At 30.9% G+C, this 6,000-nt stretch overlaps 1 non-coding gene across 1 annotated transcript; it reads right to left on the bottom strand.

Annotated features, from left to right (window-relative positions):
- Window positions 1–5,264: 5,264 nt before the first annotated feature.
- On the bottom strand, window positions 5,265–5,331 carry Smp_tRNA_00991_Gln_TTG.1.1. Its single transcript has one exon. It is a non-coding gene (tRNA).
- Between the last annotated feature and the right edge of the window lie 669 nt (window positions 5,332–6,000).

The raw sequence follows: 6,000 nt of genomic DNA on the forward strand, positions 1-6,000 counted from the left end.
TAGTAAAATAGTTTTCTTTTTTAAAAGAAATTGATTTGAAAAATAGTATTTATTACGGCTGAAATACTTTACCAATAGAATATTATCATTCATGTTAAAAAACAGAAAAATAACATATTCAACAAAAAAATATGAGCGGTCCCATACTAGAACTAAACGGCCGTCCAGTGTTTCCAGGTTTTCGATGGTGGTCTAACATCAATCTCTTCATGATTTTAATCAAAAAACTTTAATAAGGTGTATATTTTTGTTTCTAAAAATACCTAACTACTATAAAGCTGATTTTAAGAGTCTTTGATTTCTTACCCCGTTCATTCGTCACTATTCTTCACAGAGAATTACTTTATGAACGTTGAAAGATCTGACTTTTTTTACTGGTTATACAACCAATGATAGTGTTAATATACAAACTCTAATATACATTGAAAAATATTTCATCCAATTATCTTCGTTTATCTTCAAAATAACCTTATTATTATTTCTTATCACAAGTCAGTAGTAATTAAACATTGTATTTATTATAAATTAAGCTGATCTTAACAGGGATCATGATGAAACGATCCTGCATAAAATCATTTTTAAATACATGTACACCTTTATTATTCTAATTTTATAACTGCTATTCAGTGGTCTAAAGAATAATCTTGAAGTTAATATAAAAATCAGATAGTTAACCAATCGAAGTTGTTACGCATGTGTATTTAGAACAACAAACTCTTTTATCGTAGTTTACTACTATGCAGTTTAGTTCGTTGAGCTAATTAATATTAAAATATCTACAAAATACTTTTAATAAATCTGTGCATATACGCCGGTGGTTGCTGGTAGCTTTAAATCTGAAAAAAATTTATGATGAATAGATGAATTTTACTTTGTAATAAAAGTCGAAACGGCATTCAGCGGAACTATTTCAGGAGTTAATTTGTTCGATAATGATCGAACGTCATTGCTTCTACTGACTATTGATAACCAGATAGTTATAGATTATATAATCTTATTGTTACAAAGCAATCATATGATGATCTAAAAAAAAGACAACGGAAAAATTGACATAATCGTTCATCGTATCTTCATATGGTTAACATTAATAGGATATTAATTTGTTACACTACGACAGGGAATATTCTTTTTCACCAAGTCTTTTTTGATGGGGAGAAAATAACAAGACCTTATATTTTTAATGGTAAAAAGGAACTCGTTTCTCTTTGAAGTGGTGTCTAACCATTGATAAAGAAATTTATGAGCATATAGACAGATTGAAAATATTTTAGACCATAATATGTCACATGTATATAAATATTTCCTCTAAATGGTTATGTAACACAGAAAAACTTGTAGGTGAAACATAAAATTTTAGGGAATTTATTATAACTACTATAAAAATAGTGATAGAATTCGAAATGGTTTGTTAATTACTTTATTTTGCAACCAAATACTACTGATATGACCGATTCAAACACAATCTAGAATTTTCATAGTTGAAAGCGTGAGTCAATTGAAGCTAGACCATCAGGGAAAACCTGCAAGCATCGGACGGGCGTTTCGTCCTATTGTGGGTTTCCTCAGCGGTGCGCATCCACGACCTCGCCTCGCGAGATTCGAACCAAGGACTTATCGGTCTCGCGCCAGAGCACTTAACCGATAGACCTCTGAGCCAGCATCCGGTGGTGTTTGTGTCTAATTCCAACTAATCCACGAAGTTGAGCAACCGTTCACCAATTGTCTTTAGTGGGTTCCTATCTCACAACAGACCTGGTTTGAACTCCATTGGTCATCTAGAATTAAAAAATGGGCAGTATCTACAACTATAAATCATGTGGTTATAGGTGAATTAGATACCTTCAGTTATTGGATTTTGAACTAAATGCTTAAAGAGTGACGTTTGTATTTCTAATCTGAAGTTAGCATGAAGTAAAAATATCGATCGGTAGTATTTTATTCAACAATAACAAACATCTTATCTATCATGGCGTTTTTTTCAACTTGATGACGATAAAAGCTGTGGACAGTTGGAATTCAATTTTATAAGGAAGTAGCAGAATGCTTGCCAAAAAAATATGAATATGTCGTGCATTTGATCTAATATTTGAATAAACAATATCGGGAAGTGTTAGATTGATTATTTTCATGATTTTTAATACTCAAGTGACGTTTTAGCTAATACCATTTAAGAATGAGAACCATTTGTTAATGTACATCAAATATATGTGTTGGCTTACTTTACTATAAGAAAATTTCCTAGTGTATTTCCTAAAACCGCTATATCAGGTATTTTTTTTATTATCACCCAATCGTATTTATGATAATTGTTGTTCAGTTTTTCGCACACATGAATCAGTGTTTTACTATCAGAAATATCTACAATATACTGTAAAAATAAAACAATTACAAAGAATTTTCACCAGGCAATTGATTCATTTTAGTTTAGGAATTTTTCAGCAGTTCATAACTACAACACTACCATCAAATCTTACTGCGGGTACATTTCCTTTAAACCACGAATTTGGAACCCAGGGATTCACTAATTCCAACTTCAGTCAATTAGAAGGTCTTTTAATCCCCTCGGTGATATTTGTGTTACTTCCGAAAACAGTGCAATCCAAATAATTATAAAATACTACTTGATCCTATCAAACTAAGTCTAGCTTTTAATGAAAACTAACTTCAGATAATCAGAATTGGGATTTGTGAAGATTGTAGTAATTTTAATAGTTGAATTTATGGGTCGATCTAAGCCAGATTACTATTGAAAACCTGGAGGCACTGGATGACCGTTTAATTCTAGTATGAAACTCATCAATAGTGCATATCCACAATCCATCACACAAGACTTCAAATCAAGACCTTCGGTCTCGCAGACGAACGTTCAATCTCTAGATCATAGCGTCGGAGGTTAAGCGTTCGTGTGTGGTCTCATATAAGTAAAATTTGAGCATTAATCTATATAAACTGAAAACAAGAATATCTGAAATGAAATGAAGTAACTATTCACCTCTTTATTATTTCCAGACGTTCTTCAAACTGGACGATATCTAACAATATTGAAAAAGTTATTGCCATTACATGAATAAAAAAAAGCATTCATGAACTACATTTTTAACTTTGAAGCTAAATAACGAAACTTCATATAAATGTAGATGTTTCATTCTTATCTTTTCTTTACTTGAATCATCTACTTATCAATAATTGTTTGAATTGATATAAAATCTTGATATAAGACATGAGTTACATTGATCATTGAATCGGGTGACTTGTTCATTCACATTATCACATATTAACTTTTTAAAAAAAGATATTTAATAATAACATGTGCATAAATAGTTTATTATAATCAACTTAAATGTATTCACTATGGCTTCTTAATTGTTTTAATTACCTGGGTAATTAATAGCTTGAATACTTCTAGAATTTAGACATTCGTGAGTTAATATAATAAAGAATAAAGTCAGTTACATAAGATAACTTGTTACTTTTCTTTTTAAAGAATTGTAGTTTCTTTCTATATGACCATCAGAAATTTAAAATAGAATAGAATTTCTACACGGATAATATATAACTACTGATAAGTTAACTATGTTAACTCTTAGGATTAATGTGCTATTAGTATTTAATTTTCAATGATAATAATTTATCAGAAAATAAAGTCACATTGTGAATATATATATGTGCATGAATCACAAGTATAGGATGATGTATCCATGTATGTACACACACATACAATGAAAATTCAGCATGTGAAGTAATTAACTGATCTATACTGAATGAATGAATGTAATATATAATAAGTAGGCTTCATGTGACGATTAACTAATTAACCTTATCCTAACAAATATTATTTTATTTGTCCCACAGGAGGTCGGTCGCGCCCTTCTGAGTGTGAACCAAACCGACACGGAATCGAATCCGCGAAGGAGCTTTAGTCCCCGTAAGTTTACTGGTACACCTTGCTGAACAATCCCAAATAACACGAAACCTAGGTTCATGGTTTCCTGTCAATTACCTCAGACTATCACCTTACATACTCTTAAAACTATTTGCGTTCCCAATGATACTGATCAAATTATAAACCAGATATACAGTTGAAATGCCAGGTAAAACATTAAGTCGGTCAATATCAAATAAGACAAGATATAAATTCCAGAATTCACCAGTAGCTATGAGCAAAAACAGAATAGAATTTTATATTTTTGGTTTAAACTAGTTTTAATCGTTGACTAGAAACAGCTATAGAAATTATAAAAAAAAAAAGTGCAGGATAAATTTATCGTCAAATTAAAATGTCCCCTACAAAAACCATTTTGTTAACTTTATGATTCAACTCAACTGTACAAAATATTTTAACATACTCATATCTATTAATGGTTGTCTGATCCATGAGAAACAGTATTAGAATATAATAGTAGGAAGTTCTTAGTCCCATCCATATGGCAATTAATATCATTCACTGATTATCATATTTCTAGTACTAGTTTAATTATCACACAAAAATGCGTCTAAACCATTCAACTACGGTACAAATCTTCTCCATCATTTCAAAATCATTGAGCTTCTGTTGTAGATATTTTGTCTCAATGAGTCAGGTTTTTAAATCACTTATTGAACTTTATATAATTGAAATCATTAGTCAATTGAAGCTAAACCACTATGGAAAACCTAGTAACACTGGATGGTCGTTTCGTCCTATTGTGGATTTCCTCAGTAGTGAGCATCCACGATCCCGCCTCGCGAGATTCAAACCCGGGACCTATCAGTTTCGCGCGCGAGCGCTTAACCACTAGACCAGTGAGTCGGCCGGCATCCAATGGTGTTAATATCTAACTTCAACCGATCCACGAACTGTTTTAAGTAATAATTGCCAAAAACCTTGAGATTTTTCATAAGAAAACATGTTTTACACTGTTCAAAAACAGTTAATCTTTAATGGATTATATGAATTGTTTATTTTTCTTTCTCTTTTTTTTCTGGAAAACAATTGTGAACATTTTTTTTATTTGGTACAGATTTTCCATTCATGGAATAAGATTATTTTTTGTTTTAAAAAAAATCATTATTTGATACTCACTTGTTTGTTTGAATCTTCCCATCGATTTGTTAGGACTGCAACTGGTCAGTCTCTAATTGGCATATGTGCATACTGTGCGTATTGCCTTAATTCACAAGCATTATAAGCAAAGATGGATAATGGCTAGCAGTGGAATCCAAGATGCGCGTTTCGTCCTATTTGGGACTCGTTCGCTCGATGTACCTGCATCTCAGAATTGATGTTCACTCTGGGACTCGAACCCAGTACCGTTCGCTTCAAACGCCATCGCTTTATCCACTCAGCTACCGAGTCCTGATACTTGATTATTAAATTGGTATACAAATAAAGAAAACATTTTTAATATTTAAAATAAATTCTAAACTAAAAAAACAAAACAAACCGAAATCTATATTTTCATAAAACATTAAGAAGTTTGTTTCTTTGTTTTTTATTACGATTAATTTGCAAAATAAACATTATGAAGTAGTAATGATTATGATTATTATAAAAGTGTTGATTTCAAAAATAAGACAAAACAAATCTGGTTCTTTTATTATCATTGGGCTTCCTATTCTGCTCGGGAATCTTTCAAAATCTAATCTCCTTGTACTATACTAAGAAGAAAAATAATGATTGGAACATTTTAAAAAAAGACTAAAGCCGATCACTGAATATATACATAAAAGATAAGTAGGAATGAAAGGTAATATTAATATTTTTTAAGAAAGAAAAATGGAGTCGTATACATAAATATATATATACCAATATAGTTTATAGAGATTATCTCTGACAGTATTCTATTGTTATCCCAGTTTCTTTTCATTCATGTTATCTCGTGTTGTTCATCGATAAACAAACAACACATGATGATTTTTATTCGGCAGTTTTATCGTTTGTTAGCCATTTTCGTGTGTGATATTTCCTGTTTGTGTTTCTAATCTGGTATTGTCTTACTTTATTTCTCCTTTGTAAATACA

The sequence above is a fragment of the Schistosoma mansoni genome, chromosome W (assembly GCF_000237925.1).
Source record: "Schistosoma mansoni strain Puerto Rico chromosome W, complete genome".
Lineage (NCBI taxonomy): Eukaryota > Metazoa > Platyhelminthes > Trematoda > Strigeidida > Schistosomatidae > Schistosoma > Schistosoma mansoni.